General features: G+C 42.4%; 1 pseudogene; it reads right to left on the reverse strand.

Annotated features, from left to right (window-relative positions):
- Nucleotides 1-3432: 3432 nt before the first annotated feature.
- LOC122564211 overlaps nucleotides 3433-22279 on the reverse strand; it is a 43346-nt pseudogene continuing 24499 nt past the window's right edge.

The raw sequence follows: 22279 nt of genomic DNA on the forward strand, positions 1-22279 counted from the left end.
AAGTGGACTTTCAGTCTTCAGAATTTTGCCTACACTATCTGTATTCTTTTTCCTCCCTTATTATCTGCATTAACCCATCTGTCTTAAATATGAATGAGTGTGTGGAGTTACTTTAATCAAAACTGTTTGGACACTTGTGGGGCAACTGGGACTTGAATCAGGAGAGTTTTGGCCCAGAGCTAGGGATCTATTACTGTGCTCCAAGTGTATGCTCGGAGTGTATGCTTTAAAGGGTATAATTTAAGATACACAGCAGTAGACCTTACATTCTTTATTCTGCCATTTGTTAAATTTGTCTGTTCCAGTAACTAGATATTTTCTTGTTAGTCACAAAACCTGTCAGGCAATTTGAGCAAATATTAAACAAAGAACTGCAGACGCTGGAAATCTGAAGTGGAAATAGATGTTGCTGGAGAAGCTCAGCAGGTCTGGCAGCATCTCTGGATAGAAAGTAGAGTTTAGCTTTGAGTCCAGTGACTCATTGATCATCTCGGTGGTTTAACTGGGATTTTACACATCTTGAGATGGCTTGTCCAACTGTGGAGAAATGATTGTCAATACATTCCTCCTAGTTTCATCTTACCAGGATTAATTAGACAACTGAGAACAGAAGAAAATAGAATAGAAGTCATTTATTGTCACTTGTATATTTGATGGAAAATATACAGTGAAAAGCGTTTAAGTTACCATATCATTGCACCTATATTAATAATAGAAGGCAGAGATCAGAAAAAAAAACTTTAAAAACTAAGTCCATCTTAATTCAAGTCCCAGTTCCTGGGTTTGGGAATAGACAGAGCCATTGCAAGACCATCATGGTGCTCCGGAAGCTGCTCCACGGACCAATCTCATCGCCAATCCCACAAAGGGATGTCACAAAAACCACCAAAAGGAATCCTGGGCCACAGGATGCCAGGCCAAGGCCCTACCTCAATGTCAAGATTGCTGGCCGGCTCTGCCGACGTCGCAGCCAGTACCATCCCTATGTTCACCCCTCCATCAGCCGTCCCCTCGACACCAGTTCCAGGGTCACCAGTGGCCTTACTATCATCCTCCAGGTACTGCTCTAGTCTTCCAGCTGCTTCAGGAGTATAGAGGGAGGTAAAGACTATAATATGTAATGGCAAGACGGATGGAGGAGGCTGGAAGAGGGACTGAAAATGGGAAAAGAAAGCTGCAAGAGGGATTGAGGGAGACAGTTAAGGGGGGAAAGTGTCAGGAATGGAATACTCAGTTAAATGGGATCCATGGAATCTTTAAATCACCGAGGCAAAGAATTCCTTGCAAATCACTGTGCAGTCTCTCGCTTAAGGTGCATAGATTCAGGAGCTACTAGCATTTATGGACAGTTAGAGAGGCAACATTCACTAAGGATAGTCAGCATGGTTTTGTGTGAGGAAGTTACAAAAAGGATTGATGATGGCAGAGCAGTAGACATTGTTTATTTGGACTTTAATAAAGCCTTTGACAAGATTCTGCATGATAGACTAATTAGTAAAGTTAGGTCACATGGGATTCAGGGTGAGCTTGCCATTTGGATACATAATTGGGTTAATGGCAGGAGACAGAGAGTGGTGGTGGAGAGTTGCTTTTCGGACTGGAGGCCTGTGACCAGCGTTGTTACACAGGGATCGGTGCTGGGTCCATTTTTGTTTGTCATTTATATAAATGATTTGGATGAGAATATAGAAGGCATGGTTAGTAAATTTGCAGATGGCACCATAGACAATGAAGAGGGTTTTCTAAGATTACAAAGGGATTGTGATCAAATGAGTCAATGGGCTGAAAAATGGCAGATGGAGTTCAATCTGGATAAATGCAAGGTATTGCATTTTAGTAAAACACACAAGGATAGGGCTTATACAATGAATGGTAGTCCTTTGGGTAGTGTTGTAGAACAGAGGGACCTAGGGGTGCAAGTATATAATTCTTTGAAGTTTGCCTCACCTATGGACAGGGTGGTTAAAAAGGCATTTGGCACACTTGTCTTCGTTGCTCAGTCCTTTGAGTTTAAGAGATGCAACGTCATGTTGAGGTTGTAATGACATTGGTAAGGCCTCTTCTGGAATACTGTGTCCAGTTCTGGTCACCAGTTATAGGAAGGACATTAATTAGCTGAACAGGGTCAGAAGAGATTTACCAGGATGTTGCCGGGTACGGAAGGTTTGAGTTTGAAAGAAAAGCTAGGTCTTTTTCACTGGATCATGGAAGGTTGAGAGGCGACCCGATAGGAGTTTATAAAATAATGAGAGGTATAAATAGAGTTAATGGTAGTTTTATTTTCCCTATAGTGGGGAATTTTAAGACAGGGGGAATATTTTTAAGGTCAGAGAAGTAAGATTTTAAAAAGACATGAGGGACAAATTTTACACACGAGGGTGGTTCATGTCGGGAATTAACTTTCCAGGGAAGTGGTGGATGTGGGCACAGTTACAATGTTTAAAAGATGTTTGGATAAGTACATAAATAGGAAAGTTTGGAGGGATATGGATCTGGAGCAGGCAGGTGGGACTGGTTTAGTTTGGGATTATGCTCGGCATGGACTGTTTGGACCGAAGGGTCTGTTTCCATGCTGTATGACTTTATGAATCTATGACTTGAAAAAAAATAGCAGATCCTACTGTAAGAAAGACTGTCCAGGATTGAATTTAAATCTGAAAAGCAGTAAATTGGATATAAATGTCTCGTAAAATTTTCAGCTTTGTGCAGGGTGACATAATGGCACTGCTGCCTCACAGTGCCAGGGGCCTGGGTTTGATTCCAACCTCGCATGACTGTCTGGGTGGAGTTTGTATGCTATCTCTGTATCTGCATGAGTTTCTTCTCACCATCCAAAGATGTGCAGGTTAGATGAATTGGCCACACTAAATTGGCCATAGTGTTCAGGGATGTGTAGGTTAGGTGCATTAGTCAGGGGTAAATGTAAGGGAATGGGTCTGGGTGGGTTATTCTTCGAAGGCTTGGTGTGGGCTGAAGGGCCTGCTTTTACACTGAAGAGATGCTATGTACAATGGAAACACATCAGGTGTGACCTCACCAATCAGTGGAGTTTGATGAGATTTCCTGCGTAGAAGTGTGCGCTCATTATTTTAAAGAACAAAATCTTTTGTTCCTAAGCCTGTTGTTTTGTACTAATTTAAATCCTGTTGTGTCTGGGAAACTGAAGTTTTTCTTCTATATTTTGGCTTTAAGTTCGATGTAGAGCTTTTAGTTATCAAGTATATTGACATAATATTCCAATGTTACTTCGTGCATATCCAAATACGCTGTATGTCAACAGAAATGCACAAGGTCTTGTTACTATTTGACAGCATTACATCATAGATGAGTGGGTGAAAATGAAAGCATAGTCCCCAAAAATGAAATATTTACCCTCAAGAAAATGTCAACAGGAGACCTGGAAAAAGAAAAAGTATTTACCCCTGCTGGGGTCTACAGGTCCTTTGCAAGACTGAGGTGTATCACTAGTCCCGTTGCTAATATAAGCAGTCCTGAGAGGAAGGCTAGCCCACGGCGAATGATCAGTTGTTTAGTGGACAGGATTTCTCCAACTGTGGTAACTCCAGTGTCCACAATCGAAGCCTCATCTGTCACCTGGCCCTTATCCGTCTTTTGTTCCGACTGGAGAACAGTGGGCATCAGAAGCAGTGCATCACTTTCTCTGGCAGCCTCTGTGAAGGACAGTCAGATATAAGGTGTAGGCTCATGGTGCTAAGGGTTGATCCAGTTGCTAACAGGAGGCCTGGTGATTATGATCACTATTGATCCCAATGATCTTCTCCATTAACAGCCATTGGCAAGATCACACAATCTGTTTCTAGGAGATCTGCCCTGCTACAAATACAGAGACCAAATTACCCCTGACCCTCCTCATTATCGAGTACATCAACATAAAGATTCTGTACAGGCTGACAGATAGTTTACTGTGCAGTTGTCCTGAATCCAGTTAAGAGGCTACCTCAACGCAACAGTTGAATACACACACACATGCACTCACACACACACTCATACACATTCACACACACACGCACACACATGCACTCATATGCACACACTCACATACATGCACACACCCAATTACACTCATACACACTCACACACTCACACTCACATGCACTCACACAGATGTTCATGCACACACCCAATTACACTCATACACACACACTCACACGCACTCACACACACATTCATGCACACACATTCACACTCATACACATTCATGCACACTCATACACACACTCACTCACACACACTCAGACACACATACACACACACTCATACATACACTCTCTCTCTCACACATGCACACAAATGCACACACACACACGCACATACATTACACGAAAGACTTTCCTCATTCTCTCCCCTCGCCTGAGGCGTAGTGACCCTCAGGTTAATCCACCACCAGTCGTTTCTCCCTAGTGAGAGAGCAGCCCTATGATCTGGTAAGACTATGGCAACATTTTATCTTCCTTTCAGATTGTTTGACACCTGTGTAATCCAACTGAAAGGCTGCAAGCCAAGGAGGGTGATGGTGGAGGGTTTTATTTTTGGACTGGAGGCCTGTGACCAGTGGAGTGCCACAAGGTTTGGCGCTGGGTCCATTGCTTTTCATCATTTATATAAATGATTTGGATATGTTTATAAGAGGAATGGTTAGTAAGTTTGCAGATGACACCAAAATAGGTGGTGTAGTGGACAGTGAAGAAGGTTACCTCAGAGTACAGCAGGACTTTGACCACATGGGCCCAATGGCCTAAGAACTTGTTCAGCATAGAAGAAGCAGTTCCCAAAGAAAAATGTGAAAGGCAATTGGACATGCACTTGAAGGAAACAAAATCAGAAAATATTGGATAAAACTCAGCAGGTCAGTCAGCATCTGTGGAGAGAAAGCAGAATTAACGTTTTGGATAAATGGCCCTTCTTCACTGCTTTCTCTCCATAGATGCTGTCAGACCTGTTGAATTTTTCCAGCATTTTCTCTGTTTCTTTCAGACTCCCAGCATTTTTTGCGTTTTTTTAATGTACTTGAACGGAATTAATTTGCAGAGTCAGACCAGAGAAACTGAGGTGTGAGATTACATTTAAAGTTTCTTTCAAAGAGCTAGCATGAGCCTAATGGACTCCATCTGTGCGTAAGATTCTCGTCTTATAAATTCATTGCTCATCGCCTCCTGTAATTGGGCTCACCTTAAGTTTATGATTTCGAGAAACAGATGAATCTAAGATGGGGATCCATCCAACATTTATACCATCAAAACATTTCAGCGCATCTGATTGAGAAGTATGTAAACTAAACTGGATGCAGGTTTGCTCACTGAGCTGGAAGGTTAATTTCCAGACGTTTCGTCACCCTACTAGGTAACATCTTCGCCTCTGGGCGAAGCACTGCTGATAATATTTATATGTTTGGGTTTCTTTGGGTTGGTGATGTCATTTCCTGTTCTTTTTATCAGGTGGTGGTAGATGGGGTCTAACTCGATGTGTTTGGTGATAGAGTTCCGGTTGGAATGCCATACTTCTAGGAATTCTCGTTCGTGTCAAATCTTCTCAAAACTTACTAACCCAAACTAAATCTCTGTGGGATTCAATCTACTGTGTTTTATCTGCAATGGGCGTTCCTTACACTGACTGCTCCATTTACATTGAGAAATGGGAATAAAAAAATAAACAAAGTCACTGCTTTGATTCTGACTCTTGTTAGCTATTAGAGACATAGAGATGTACAGCACGGAAACAGACCCTTCAGACCCACCCGTCCATGCCGACCAGATATCCCAACCCAACCTAGTCCCACCTGCCAGCACCCGGACCATATCCCTCCAAACCCTTCCTATTCCTATATCCATCCAGATGCATCGGAATAGACTATAGAAGTAGCCAAATCTCTGTAGTTCCACTCAGTCATTAGAGAGAAAACTGGTGGCAGTTTAACATCAGGTGAGGGATGAAGCTGAGGAGCCAGGACCTTCATGCTGACCTCAGTTGGTACAGGAATAGAGCACGCCAGTCTCATGCTGCATCACAAACCAGCCTTCCAGCCAATTGAGCTAACTGACTCCCAGAAAGGATAGTGGGAAACCAAACATTGATTAATTCTGGCACAACAGCAGCAAAGCAGAAGCAAGTTCTCACCTGCCTTACAAGTCTGTACTTCCTGTTTCCTGTGTGCTACGTGGCAGTATTCATTGGTAGTCGAGAGTGTGGCGCTGGAAAAGCACAGCAGGCCAGGCAGCATCCGAGGAGCAGGAGTGTTGACGTTTTGGGCATAAGCCCTTCATCAGGGATCATCAGGAACCCCATTCCTGATAAAGGGGTTATGCCGGAAACGTCAATTCTCCTGCTCCTCGGATGCTGCCTGACCTGCTCTGCTTTTCCAGCAACACACTCTCGACTCTGATCTCCAGCATCTGCAGTCCTCACTTTTGCCTACTTTATTCATTGGTAGCCCTTTGTGAATAACATACCTTTGATTTTAAAGATGTTATGTCCTTCACTGATCTGCAGCAGGAGTTGGAATTTAAATTTGGGGAGAGGGGAAGAATTGAGTGAGGACGAGGGGCTCAGAGAACCTTTGAATCACTTACAGAAAAACTTACTTTGATAGAAAATCTAAATGATAAAGTTTGAATAATTTAATGAAAATGTATTCAACCTTATTCTGATAACATTCCTTTGTTTTTACCTGTTGAGGTATTCTTGGTTTGACCAGCAGAGGCGCTGTTTGAGGTGCTCACATCTCTCATCATGCCTGCATTTAGCTGCGCCTTTGAAAAAGGACAAAACTATCATGAAAGTTGAGGAAAGGTAACAGCAGGGGTAGCACCATCTATATAAGTCATCCTCTAATTTATTACTACAAAGCTGCTTTAGTTATATTATACCTGCTCATTATTAAGATTTAATTTCATGTTAATTACGCTTTAGCTCTCTCTGGAGATTGGACATTTTCCAGTCTCCCTTCATGAGGTAGTCCAGTGACATGTCCAGTGCAATCTGCAGAGTTCTGTATACAGTGGAAGACATTTCTCGTGATATAGTTAATGTTTTGAGTCCATTGACCCATCCCTCAGAACAATTCCTTGTTCCAGATCTCCAGCATTCGGTGTTCTTTGTCTTAGTTCATGTGATATTATTGGGAAGTGACAAGATCAGTGTTACAGTGTGGAAAATCAAACGTAAAAACGGAAAGCACTAGAAAAACTCAGAGGGTCTGGCAGCATTTGTGGACAGAAAGATACGCAGTTAACATTTCAAGTTCATTATGATTCTTTCTGAGAATGCAAATGACCAAACCTTTTTTGGCCTCAATGTAATTAAAAAAATTAATGCTTCCTTTAATAGGAGCCCTCGACCTCATCCAAAAAACAGTCATAATTGAAAATCAGAACAGGAGTTCTAATTTCAAGTATTCAGGATGAGTTTGCCCAGTACATCTCATTGGCCAGTTTTACTGGTTTTCCCTTCGGGAGACGGCACAGTGTCTTACAGAGTTCCTGTACAACAGCAAGCCAAGACGCAGTGCTCCACACTGCGAATTGTGGATCCTGACAGTGTCGTTTGAGGGGAAGACAGCACTGAAGGGAGGCCCCTCACATTGACCTTTGACCCTTTACAGACTTGGCCAGGCTGACCATTCCCAGGGCGAAGTAAATGAGGGTCACTTCTCCTCTGCAGTGATGTTACTGCCCGCGTCTCCCAGCAGAGAGGGATGGCACCTGTCAGTGTGCATGAGGTCTTCACAAAGAATGAAAAAACAGTAAATGAAAGCATGCATTGGTTGTACTGAAAACAATCAAAGCTAGAGATCACAATGAGTCAGACAGCATCCATGGAGGGAAAACAAGCTAACATTTTGACTCTAGATTACTTTTCATCAGAAAGTTCTCTGATGAAGTATCCTTTAGACATGTTAGCTTGCTCTTGCTCCATGGAGAAATTGAGGACTGCAGATGCTGGAGATCAGAGTCGAGAGTGTGGTGCTGGAAAAGCACAGTGGGTCAGACAGCATCCGAGGAGCAGGAGAATCGATGTTTCGGGCATATGCCCTTCATTAGGAATCATCCGGAACCCCATTCCTGATGAAGGACTTATGCCCGAAGTGTTGATTCTCCTGCTCCTCGGATGCTGCCTGACCCGCTCTGCTTTTCCAGCACCACACTCTTGACACTGCTCTCTCTCCATGGATGTTGTCTGACCTGCTGTGATCTCCAGCGTTGGTTGTTTTCAGTACAGATTCCAGCAGCTGCAGTAATTTGCTCCTTCCTAGTGGTTGTACTGCATCGCCCTTTTGAGGTAGCTAAGATGAGCTGGGCCAGTATGTCTTGTGCACTAGTTTTACTGGTTTTCTTTCTGGGTATGCAAACACATCGGAAGGACCGAAGTGCAGCTTTAGTTCCAGAAAAACTTTCACTTCATTTGTAGCTTTTATTTTTCATTTAAAATTTATATCTATTGGCAATTTCCCTTTAAAAAAGGTTAATTGAGATCTCTTAAAAAAAGGTGACGACACCGTTCATCCTCCTTGGACATTAAGGTCACAGAGTTTACACTTTGCTGCTGGTTGTGAAATTAGCCAGGAGCCTCTCTGATGAGCTTCCTGTGCCAAGATGAAGAGTGATGTTGTGAGGTTTGTAGGAGTTTCATTGTTTACTCTTCCAGTTGGGTATAATGCTTAGTGTAACAAGTCGAGATGGAAAGACAAACTTACAGAAGATGTTGGTATAACCGAAAAAGAAGAACTCTATTACCTATTATCTGTTCTTACCTGATTGGATGTTTTTTTCCAGTTTATTCGACAAATCACGGTTTGAAAGAAAGTTAATTGTACAATCACAGAAATGGTCGCTCCAGACCAGAAGCCTACAAAATGACATCGATGCAGTGAGTATTGAAACAATGGTGTCAGATGTTCCTCCTACTTCTGTTCCTTTGTCAAATTATTACACCTTTACCTGATGACTGGCACCAGTCTGCATGGCACTATTGGTCACATTTTGGCCTGAGGACCCCTGAATTCATACCTGATTGTTATCTAACCAGCTACATTGGAAATATCCATGTGCGGAAGTAGGACAGCACCATTGTCTCAGCCCAGTTTGATGCTCACTTCCTGTCAACATCCCAGTGTCTATGGTTAAGGACCATTTACTTCAGTTTTTACAGGAGCCAAATATACGGTGTACTACAATGTTACTGTGGCTAGATGAAGGAACCACTGAGAAATCCATACCTTCAGGATTCTCATGCGCCAAATTAAGGAATAGGTGAAGGGCTTTTGCCCGAAAAGTCGATTTTCCTGCTCCTCGGATGCTGCCTGACCTGGGTGCTCTTCCAGCACTATTCTAATCAAGACTCTGGTTTCTAGCATCTGCAGTCCTTGTTTTTACCTATTTATTGTCTATCTAGTGTCTATGGTTACAGATTGAGATAGCCATGAATTGCTGTGCTCTTCCAGCACCACTGATCCAGAATCTGGTTTCCAGCATCTGCAGTCATTGTTTTTAACATGGGAACATGATACCCTACCTAATGGTACAAGATGAGTATTGACAGATATCGGTCCCAAAATCACACAGGGTTAGTTCAAACACCAAAGGGCATAGGTCATAAGCAAGAGGAGAAAGGTTTAAAAGGGACCTAGGGGCAACTTCTTCACACAGAGCGTGTATGGAATGAGCTGCCAGAGGAAGTGGTGGAGGCTGATACAGGTGAAACATTTAAAAGGCATTTGGATGGAAACATGAACAGGAAGGGTTTACCAAGTGCTGGCAAATGGGACTAGATTAATTTGGGATATCTGGTTGGCATGGACGAGTTGGACTGAAGGGTCTGTTTCCGTGCTGTACATCTCCATGACTCTATGACTTACATTGCGCCTCAGGATCATAACTTTCAAACAAATACAATCTCCTCGAGGGGATCTCTAGAGGGTTTGGAATCCTCTGAAGTTTAGAGAAAATGGGGTGGTGGGTGACAATTGCCACTGAAAAGCAAATGGGAGAATGATTTAATTTCCTACCAAATGCACCGAGTTTTCCAGCAAACATCAGAGCAATTCCAATGGGCAACCCAATTAAGTAGTAACCAATCAGGTTTCCGATAGCTCCTAGCTTTTGTTTCCCAGCTCCTCTTAACACTCCACCACTCACACCCTGCAAAATAGACACACAGAAAGTAATCAGTGATTACACAACAATGTGGTTTTGATAAAAAGGAAGCAAAATCTGGTGATTATACATCATCAAATAATTTGGAACCAATGGATTATACTTTGAACACAGTCACTGATATAGGGTAGAGGCTATGTTTCTCACCTTGCTATCTATTGTAGTTAACAGGTCATTTGGCTGAGGTGTAATAGAAGGGCAGGAGGGTCATGTGAATCATGGACATTACTACTGACCAGTTGGGCAAAATCTTTCAGCGCTGTGGAGAGTATAATATTCTACATAAAGTTGGATTGCACCTGTATCAAAATGGGAAATGACACTATATAGTGTGATCTACAGAATCTGACATACTTGATTGACATAACAGAAAGCAATTAAAATAAAAGAGCTAGCAATTGGCAATAGTGAGGAATGGAAAGGCCACTTGTGGTCCTGTTATTATCCCTTCCACAATTTTTCAGGCCCAGAGGGGAATGTGCGCAAGCTGCTTTGTGAACCGACTTTGGGTCACAATGTTTGTATCACTCCATTTCCGAAAGGAAAATCAAAATATCAGGTTTCTGGGAAAAGGGAGGTACAAGTTTGGAACTCTTGGCTGCGACACCTGGCGGCTGAGAGATTAGGCTGTGACCTCAGGAAATGAAAGCTGATGGGGTCAAAGAAGGTACAAAGGTCACAGAGAGCATATTTCAGCAGGAAGTTCAATCAGTCAGGTTGTTAGTGCTGCATGACAGCTAAGGAGAAGGAAGTTGAAGATTGGACAGCAGTTATAATGATATAAAGTTATAGCCATTTACTTCAGTTTTTACAGGAGCCAAACATACTGTGCACTAGAATGTTACTGTGGCTAGATGAAGGAACCACTGGGAAATCCATACCTTCAGGATTCTCATGCGCCAAGCTAAGGAGGTTCTGCAGAAATATACCCTTTTTTAAGTTCACTCATGGGATGTGGGCATTACTGGCTGGGCCCAGTATTTATTGCCTATGTCTAGATTAGAGTGGTGCTTGAAAAGCACAGCAAGTCAGGCAGCATCCGAGGAGCAGGAAAATCAATGTTTCGGGCAAAAGCCCTTCATCAGGAATAGGTGAAGGGCTTTTGCCCGAAACGTCGATTTTCCTGCTCCTCGGATGCTGCCTGAACTGCTGTGCTTTTCCAGCACCACTCTGATCTAGACTCTGGTTTCCAGCATCTGCAGTCCTTGTTTTTACCTATTTATTGTCTATCCCTAGTTGCCCCTTGAGAGGGTGGTAGTGAGCTGCCTTCTTAAACCGCTGCAGTCCATGGGCTGTAGGTAGACTCACAACTCCCTGAGGAAGGGAATTCCAGGATTTTGACTCAGTGACAGTGAATGGATGGCGAGGTATTTCCAAGTCAGGATGGTGGGGTGGCTTGGAGGGGAACTTGAAGGTGATGGTGTTCCCATGTATCTGCTGCACATTTCCTTCCAGATGGAAGGTGCTGCCTAAGGAGCATTGGCGAACGTCTGCAGTACACCTTGTGGATAACTCACACTGTGGCCATTGAATGTTGATGCTGGAGGGAGTGGGTGTTTGTGGATAGTTTGGTGATGAACAGATCTATGGAGCTTAAATGAAGTCAACTGCTTCTCAAAGACAAGTTGAGGATTAAATCCAACGTGAAAAAAAGGGGTTGAATCCCAGCTGAGGAAGTTAGGGTTATGGAGGTCATTATGACTGCGGGTGATGACATAGGTGCTAAGGAGACTGCCAGTAAATCCATGAGTTCTACCATTGTTGAAACAACAAATTAAAGTTTAATTTATAGTTTCTATGAAGACAATTTACCTGATTATTTATATACAATTTACTGTATGTTAATCTTGATTTGTTTCTTACAGCAAAAATTATGAAGTGTGAAATTGTGTCCTTTGGATTCCTCTGTATGAATTGGCTGGAAAGTTCAATCTTTTAACTGTGGTCTCCATAGGAATAACGAGGTTAATAAAAAATACAAAAGTACTCACAGCCATGGCATCAAACAGATGGAAAACAGCACCTAATGGAATTATTTGTGCTGCTATGTCAACAATTTCTCTGGAAAATGAAAATAAACACAAAGCTTTCACATCATTTCGAATCCATTTTGTAAAGGCATGTTATTATGTTTATTTTTGCTCATAATAGTTTTTATTACTAACTTGTCACTGATGAAGACGTAGCCCACCACATCCTTTATCAATCCAAGTATCACAGCGTTGATGAAGCAAAAAAACCCTGTGGAAATATGTATTGAAATAAATTCTCATTGAACAATTGATTTGAAGTTCCAGATAATTTCTTTTAAAGGAATTGCACATCATCATTTCTGTTTCCCTTCCCTCTTTCCATTGCGTAACACACTGTCCCTAACTCCACTCTGCTGTACCTTGTGTCAACTCCCTGTCTGGGTACACCTTAACGGATCCCAATTCCTCCTCAACCAATTCCTAGGACCTGCTCTGAGGAATTTCTTCCTGCCTATACTGAGCTAGTCAATGTCAAATTCAACAACAAAAAACAAAACATAGAATCAGGCCCTTCGGCCCTCCAAGAGTGCACTGACACAGTTTGCCCTTCCATACTAAAACTGTCTTCACATACAGGATCCTTATCCCTCTATTCCTGTCCTATTCATGTGTTTGTCCAGGTGCTTCTTGAATGTTGCTATTGTGTCTGCTTCCACCACCTCCTCTGACAGCACGTTCCAGATACTCACCACCCTTTGTGTGAAAAACTTGCTTTGCACATCTCTTTCACACCTTGCACCTTGATCCTGTGTCCCCTAGTACTTGCCTAGAAAAAGCCTCATACTTTCCACTCTATCTGTGCCATTCACAATCTTATAAACTTCTATCAGGTCATCCCTCAATTTCCTGCGTTCCAGTGAAAATAAACCCATTCCTGATGAAGAGCTTATGCCCAAAATGTTGACTCTCCTGCTCCTTGGATGCTGCCTGACCAGCTGTGCTTTACCAGCACCACACTCTTTGACTCTGATCTTCAGCATGTGCAGTGCTCACTTTCTCCCAGTCCTTTATAGCTAAAGTCTCCCATACAAGGCAACATCCTGGTAAACCATTTGTTTACCCTCTCCAAACCATCCATATCTTTCTGCTAGTGTGGTGACCAGAACTGTACACAATATCTCCAATGTGGCTTAACTGAAGTTCTTCAACTGAGTGGGAGGAGGTATCACTTTTGGTCTGATCGTCTGTTCTATCTATCTTTGGATAACCGTCAGGAGCAGAGTCCATAGCTTATTTTTCTTTTTCTAATCCAGAATGTTGAAGTCCACCTGAGAATATCAACACAGCATAAACCAAGCACCAAATTCTAGATTATTCTATTAATGTAAAACATCAAATGAAACAGAACAGAAATGGTCAACCATCAGGTAACCTCTGTGGATATCTGATCAGAAACTATTGGGCAACATTTTCCCTATTGAATGTAAGTCCTGGCACTGGGGCTGAATTTGGATCATGAAGCCATATGGGCAGCAGTGGGAAATCCTCTGAGATTTTCCCACTTCAGCCAGTGAGCATCCGAGGATATCAATGCTAGGCAGGGAAGTGAAGTTTAGGGCAACAATCAGATTAGTCATGATCTTACAAATTGGTAGAACAGGATCAAAGGGCCAAATGGTCGACTCCTGCTTCTAATTCAAATGTTTGTATGTTCACATGTATCGATTAGGTGGGAGTGTTGGTGAATTGCAAGTTAGCATGACCTTCAGAATTCCTAGTTGCAGCTGCACAGAACACTATCTCCTCCTTTGGCCCTTGGCTGTATTGTTCTGTACAGTATGAAGGCTACTGACTACCATTTCAATTGCTGTTGTTTGACACCCTGGAACCAAGTTATGGATGAGAAGAGGTTCCAGAGTGTCAAACAATGGCAATTGAAATGGCAGTCAGTAGCCTTCATACTGTACAGAATAATACAGCCAAGAGTCAAGGGGCTAGATATTGTTCGGTGCAGTTGCCAATAGAAATTCTGAACGTCATGCTAACTGCCTGGTGTCAGGCATCTCCTCGTGGCTGAAGAGGAATGTGGAGAGGGAGATGGGGGAGTCAGGTCATCATGGTGAAGGTGAGAACCAACCCAGGAATGAAATTCTTGTTAAGAAAATTTGAAGGTTTAGGGTGAAAACATCAAAGGTAATCATCCCAAAATAGTAACTTGTGCCTTCTGCCAGTTGGCAAATGGTCAGATGGCAAATGGCAAATGGACAGTTGAACACAAAGAGGGGCAAGGAGAAATTTTCAGGGTTTTCATGTCTAGGCCAGCATCTTTTGGCCAATTTCCTTGAACAGAGTAAGTTGCGAGGCCATTTTGGAGTTAGCTACACTGCTATGAGTCTGGAGTCACAGGTAACTGTAAGGCAGAGCAGGTGTGGCTGGCACATTGATTTTCCAGGAGGTAAGCCAGATGAGTTTTATAACAATTGTTGTTAGCTTCATGGTCGCTGGTACTTTACTCACTTTCCGTTCTACATCGTAATGAGTAAGAAAAATTCTAAGGGATAAGACCAACCATCAGTGATCAACTAGGAAGGTTAAAGATAACGTCAAATTAAACAAAAAACATATAATTATGCAAAGACAGGAGTAAAACAGAAGATCATGTAGAATATTAGAAAAGCAATGAATGGTTACAAATTAATGAGCAAGTAAAAATCTGAGAACGAGAGAAAGCTAACCAGAAATACAAAATAGTAAAGGTTTCTATAAAGAGTTAAAAAATAAAAAACTTAATAAAGTTAGCATTGGTCCTATAGAAAGTGAATCTGGAGAATTAATAATGCAAAATAAGGAGATGGCAAATGAACGTTTTAGTTCACCCGTGGTTTATGAGCATCATAGGCTGGAGCAGCATTTTATTTCCGGTCCCTATATGCCCTTGAGAAGGTACTGGTGAACAATTTGAACATTGAACAATTTGCATGTAAATTCACTGTAGAGGATGCATGCTACATCCCAGTGCAGATGGGAATCAGGAATCAGAGGGGAAGAAGGCATTTGGGAAAATCACAGGTGGCAGAGAAATGATGCTGGGTAAATTGTGTGCACTATGGGTTGATTAGTGCCTGGCTCCTGATGGATGGCGTGCTGTAGTCTTAAAAGAAATGGCTAGTGAGATAGTTAATTAATTTAGTGCGCTAGTTTTTATTAGCCAATACTTTCTAGAATTGAGGAAGCTCCCATCAGTTTGGAAGGTCGTGAATATGACGCCTTTTCAAAACTGGAAGGAGACAGAAAGCAAGAAACAACAGGTTCTCCTCAAAATTTATTGCACCACCCATTGTTCTTCAGAGACAAGGAAAGCACAGATAGCAATGGCACGACTGGCAATAGCTTTTCCAGTGAGACAAACAATCAGTTTCTCTGCTCACCCTGTTTGGTGACTTCAGTCAGATCAGTAGGAAGGATATCACTGTTGGGTCCAGTGGAAGGGTCTTTCAAGTGACTGGCAAGAGTTGTCATTTCCAGGGGAGTGAGGAGGCATTGGGCCAGAGTCTGAAGGCGGTGTAGGGTCAGCGAGAGGTATTTTTGGGGGATGCCTATGAGGTAACCTGGGAGGGGGGTACTCACAACTTAACATATGCAAGAGTTAGACTAGGTACTTTTTCATCTAACCTTTCAGGAGTCACTATTTACTTAACTGCTGTCCAACCTTCCAAGTTTTCCCAATTGAAATGGAAATGTTTGAAGGCTCCAGGCACAAGGGAATCTCCAATTTCCTTGGCAATTCCTTCACAGTCTACTTCAATGGGGATTCCATAGGATCCTCATGTACATCCCCCTTCAACCTTTCAGAAACTCTACCTGGCTATAGGAAAATCCAGGTCAAAGAGTTTAACAAGAATTAAACATCAGTGAATAAGGGAATAGAAGTTAAACAACATAAAGTTAATTTTTTTTCATTTGAAGTATTTACACTAAGACAGATGAGCTAGTGGCACAAATATTGGTAAATTATTTCAATCTAACCACCATAACCAAGTCATGATTACAAGTTGATTAAGGGTGGAAAGTAACTATTCCAGGTTGCACAATATTTAGGAGAGACAGGATGGAGTGGCAAAGGAAGGGGGGATTGTCCTAATAATAAAGGATGACTTAGTGGCAATAATAAGGAAGGACCTGGCTTCTGATGCCACGCAGTAGAGTCTGAATGGATGGTAATTACAAAGAGCAAGCTCACAGTATGGCGAGGAATCACTAAATTGATCTCTGATGAGGAGATTATTCTGTGATGAGAAGCTGAACAAATTTGACTCAAAAATGACTCTGGAGATGAGAGGAATTGAATTGAATTTTTTGTCACATGTACCAAGGCACAGCGAAAAGCTTTGTCTTGCGAGCAATACAGGCAGGTCACATAGTTAAGTAGCAGAGATAAGTAAATAATAGGTAAACAGCGGCAAAACAAAAAACACAGGTACAGCCAAATGTTAAGAGTTTGTGAGTCCATTCAGTATTCTAACAACAAACAGGTAGAAACTGTTATGAAATTGGCTGGTGACAGCGAAAAGCTTTGTCTTGCGAGCAATACTGGCAGGTCACATAGTTAAGTAGCAGAGATAAGTAAATAATAGGTAAACAGCGGCAAAAACAAAAAACACAGGTACAGCCAAATGTTAAGAGTTTGTGAGTCCATTCAGTATTCTAACAACAAACAGGTAGAAACTGTTATGAAATTGGCTGGTGCGTGTTCAGCCTTCTGTACCTTCTCCCCGATGGTAGAGGTTGTAGAAAAACATTGCCGGGGTGGGATGGATCTTTGAGAATGCTGGAGCCCTGGTAGATGGATTCTATAGATGTGAGGTTGGCCTTTGTGATTGTCCGGACCAAGTTCACCACTCTCTGTAACCGTCTCTGATCTTGAATGGTACAGTTGCCATTCGAGGTAGTGATACAGCCAGACAGAATGCTCTAAGTGGCAATCTCTTTTTAAGGTCCAAGATTCAATAGGGATTCAATACTGAGGGGTTCAATAGGTTAGGCGATTGTGATAGTTTCCACTGATCAAGGAATCAAAAACTCAGGGGCACAGTCTCTGAATAAGGGGCCAATTATTTAGGACTGGGATGAGGAGAAATTTCTTCACCCATCGAGTTGTGAATCTTTGGAATTCTTGGCCCCAAGAGGTTTTGGAGTCTCTGTCATTGAACATATTTAAGGCTGAGTTAGACAAATTTCTTGGAGTCGTGGGGAATATAGGGAGAGGGTGGGAAAGCAAATTGAAAGCCGAAGATCAACCATGATGGTATTGAAGGATAGGGCATTGTCAATGGATCAAGTTGTCTACTCTTGTTATTGTGCAGAGGCTGCACATGGAGAGGACATTGGATGGGGACTGTGAAGGAGACTGTGCAGAAATGATCAGAGTGAGGGGAATGGCCGCTCTCCTTGGAAGTCCTACAGCAAGACAGGGAGGGAACGGAGAAGTGGCTGGAGGTTAGGAAGATGATGGAGAAAATGGGGCTGGAGGTGGCTGAGGAAGTCAGCAAGACAGTTTAACAAAGAGGTATACAGTGCCAGAGGAGTTTCAATGAGCTGGCACAATCTGGCAAGGCTAGTGGCATTTGTGTTCAACAGCTTGCCATCTCATATTACCATAGCCTCACAGCACCAGGGATCCAGATTCGATTCCAGCCTCGGCAACTGTCTGTGTGGAGTTTGCACATTCTCCCCGCGTCTGCATGGGTTTCCTCCAGGTGCTCTGGTTTCCTCCCACAATCCAAAGATGTGCAGGTTAGGTGGATTGGCCATGCTAAATTGCCCGTAGTGTTAGGTGCATTAGTCAGAGGGAAATGGGTCTGGGTGGATTACTCTTCAGAGGGTTGGTGTGGACTTGTTGGGCTGAAGGGCCTGTTTCCACTGCAGGGAATCTAATCTAATCTAAAGAAGGCCCGTGGGGTCTCTTTAGAGGGAAGATGGCACCTGGTGTAACCTGTGCCCACAGAGCGATACAGTGTTGTTTCACAGCAGAGGCCAGTGGTCAATCGAGGGTGATCACTCCAGCACCAAGACTGAACAGCGATTTGCAAATAGCCTGACCATAGCACTAGGGACACTAGCAAAGTCTGGTGAGCACAGTTGAATGGCCCTGTAATATATGCACGTGGTTGCAGGGGAAATGTGTTCACAATGCATGTGAGAGGTCAAGATGTGCAATTTCCTCAGAGGAGTGTGCTAGGCTCAAACATCTTCAGCTGCTTCATCAATGGCCTTCCCTCCATCATTAGGTCAGAAATGCGGATGTTCACCATCGATTGCACAATGTTCAGCACAATTTTACAACACCTCAGGCACTGAAGCAGCCTATGTTCAACAAGATCTGGACAATATCCAGACTGGGGCTGACCAGTGGCAAGTACACATAAATGTCAGGCTATGACTATCACTCATAAGAGACAATCTAACCACTGCTCCTTGACATTCAATGGTGTTACCATCACTGAATTTCCCCACTATCAACATCCTTGAGATTACCATTGACTAGAAACTCAACTGGACTTGTCACATAAACACAATGGCTACAAAGGCATGTCAGAATATACTGCAGAAAGTAACTCACCTCCTGACTCCCCAAAGCCTGTCCATCATCTACAAGACACAAGTCGGGAGTGTGATGGAATACTCCCCACTTGCCTGGATGGGTGCAGTTCCAACAACTCTCAAAAAACTTGACACCATCCAGGACAAAGCAGCCCACTTGATTGGCACCACATCCACAAGCATCCATTCCCTCCACCACTGACACTCAGTAGCAGCAGTCTGTACTATTTAAAAGATGCACTGCAGAAATTCAACAAAGATCCTCAGGCAGCACCTTCCAAATCCACAACCACTACCATCTAGAAGGACAAGGGCAGCAGATACATGGGAATACCAGTCCCTCAGTGTTCCCCTCCAATCCCCTCCCAATCCTTGTTTGGGAGTATATTACTGTTCCTTCAGTATTGCAGAGTCAAAATCCCATGATTCCCTCCCTAACTGCATTGTGGGTCTACCTATAGCACATGGACTGCAGCTGTTCAAGAAGGCAGCTCACCATCACCTTCTCGAGGGCAACTAGGGGCGAGCAATAAATGCTGGCCCAGGCAGTAATGCCCACATCCCACAAGTGAATAAAAACAAAGTGATGAGGTTGAGGAAATATATAGAGAGTGAGTAATACTATGGATGAAGGCATCAGGTTTCCTGATGAGTACAAACTGTAGCATCCCAGAGAATCTTGATGAACAACCACGTGGATCAGATAAAGCAGCAGCAGTCAGTTCAAAGCACAGGAGATAGTGAGAGCTATATTGTTTAAATGACCACAGTCTTAGTCAAAGTTTTAAATGTTTAGACGCACCAATGCAGCACATTGCAACTTTCACATAGTTTACAGCTCGCTGTGGATTTCTGGCACCCAATGCATTACCCACAACAACTGCTGCAGCCACACTGAATCCCAGGGGAACCTGCAGGGAAAACAACATGGACAGGTACATGGTCATTACTTTCATCCTTGCCATTTAATCTGATGCTGAAGGTAATTTCCCCATCAGTATACCTGTGCTAAACGTATCTCCAAACAAGATAGGAAAGGGCAAGGGATCAGTCCCTCCTTCATGTTGGGTTACCTCATCTCAGTTGGGAAGCTTTTTACAATTAACTTCATTAACTCCAAGCCCACATCCCCATTGTCCTCCAGTCGTCTGGAATCAATCAGAGTTCTTGGTACTAATTATTCGCTGTTCTAATGCAGATTGTCCAACATATAATGGTCAAGTAGGCATAGGGTCAGTGTTGGCTCTCATGATATCCTTTTCATCTTATTATCTCAACTTCAAATTGCCAGGATAATCCTTCTGTGGACACAAGTCAACCTAACTCCTTGACGTCCAAGCCTGGTCTCATGAATAAATAAAAGCTTACTTAATTTGATTTCCTTTCAACACAAGCTGTTATCCATAGTCCAAAAGTTATCTTTCACTCACAGCCCCCAGTTCGCAGCTCCAAACCAAAACTGTTAATAAAAGTAATTTTAAAAAGTGAAGGCTCTAACAGTGCTCCCCTTTGATCCTCTAATGTTAGTCCTAAGTCATATATCATTGTTACTCATGAAAGTGATTTTCATTATTTAATATCTGACAGTATTTCATCCCTTTATGGGCGCCACAGTGGTTAGCACTGCTGCCTCACAATGCCTGAGACTTGGGTTCAATTCCCGCCTCAGGTGACTGACTGTGTGGAGTTTGCACGTTCTCCCCATGTCTGCGTGGGTTTCCTCCGGGTGCTCCGGTTTCCTCCCACAGTCCAAAGATGTGCAGGTCAGGTGAATTGGCCATGCTAAATTGCCCGTAGTGTTAGGTAAGGGGTAAATGTAGGAGTATGGGAGGTTTGCGCTTCGGCGGGTCGGTGTGGACTTGTTGGGCTGAAAGGCCTGTTTCCACACTGTAATGTAATGTAATCTAATCTAATCTAATCTAAAAATCTAATCCCTCGATTTGATTCTGCTTGAACCCTTTCATTCCAATGTTAAATACAACAATCTTCCAGATGTTGTTTGTCACTAGAGTTTCCTAATCTATTATATCCACCTTGGGGATCTTCCATACTGAATGCAATATTTCATCTGTAGCCCTAATGAATATCATGTAGAAATTCAACATCAATGATATTCATGACGTCTCTGCGTAAAACATTCAATCTCACTTGCTTTTAAGGCTTTTCCTTTCCCCTCAATTTAAATTCTCATCAGCCACCTCTATGTACTTCAGTTTCTCCATTTTATTGATAACACAACCATACAGTACATAGAAAAACAAAACACTGCTGATGCTGTCAATATAATCTGTCAGAAAGTGCTGGAGAAACTCAGCAGGTCCAGAAGTATCTGTGGAGAGAGAAACAGCATTGCATTTTTGAGTCTGGTATGATGCCTCTTCAATACATTCATCACAGGAGCAGTTACTTTCAGCATCAGAGTGAAGCAAAGTCATGCCTTAAAGCAGAATCAAATTTTAGAGTTCTAAAATACTGTGAGATGTTAAATAATGAAAATCACTTTCATGGGTAACAATGAGTGATGACTTAGGATGAACATTAGAAGATCAAACGAGAGCAGTGTTAGGGGCTTCATTTTCCATGATTTTCATTTTACTCTTTAATCAATTTTGGTTTGGAGCTGTGAACTGGGGGCTGTGAGTGAAAGATAACTTTTGGACTGTGGATAATCACTTGTGTTGAAAGGAAAACAAACCAAATAAGCCTATATTTAATTGTGAGATCAGACCTGGAAGTTAATTGTAGGTTGGTTCCGGATCAAAAGGTTCTACAGAAGTTCCATCACTGGGGAAGAGTGTTATGTTTAAACAGACGTTGAGTGTTAAAAAGGTCAGTTGCTGCGAATTGATTCCTGCAAGTCTGAAAAAGACTCTACATCCAAGATGGTAGCAGATGTTGGAATGGTAACTGTGGCCTCATGGAAGAGATAATCAGTGTATCATGGAGCATACAAAGTTTCAAATGGAATTTGGTTTGTTTTATCTGTGAGAAGGAATCTAATTGGTACTATGGGATGAAGATTTGAGTGCTCCATGTCTAAGCTCCCGTGTCAGCTTTTGTAATCTCAGAGAATAGAACATGATGTTATAAGTATTACTGCCTCTACCTGAGTGAACTGTTAACGTGACCCTGATCAACATCTCCAGGAAATTAACCAAGATACCATTAGCTATTGAACAACATATTGGGAAAGCCACTTAAGCAATCTGGCCAGTTTTGTTACTTTATTTTCTTTATCCAATGACTGCATTTGTTTATCTGATTTTTGTGTGAATCTGGCTGAAAATAAAGGTTTTTGGGTTTATAGCAATAGGCTACTTCCATGTTTAATTTGTTCTACTGAATTTACTTTATTGTTAATAAATTGCTAAGTCTTTGCTTAAGTTACAAACCAGTGTCTGGAATTGATTATTTGCAGAGTCTGGGATTGTTTATTCAAAAATCTGGTTAAGAAACATTGGGTCAATTCTGAGTGTTTTCGATATTTAATCTTGCTGTATTGTGAATACAGAGGTGGAAAGGCTAATTTGGTTTAGC

This window comes from Chiloscyllium plagiosum, chromosome 28 (assembly GCF_004010195.1).
Source record: "Chiloscyllium plagiosum isolate BGI_BamShark_2017 chromosome 28, ASM401019v2, whole genome shotgun sequence".
Taxonomy (NCBI): domain Eukaryota; kingdom Metazoa; phylum Chordata; class Chondrichthyes; order Orectolobiformes; family Hemiscylliidae; genus Chiloscyllium; species Chiloscyllium plagiosum.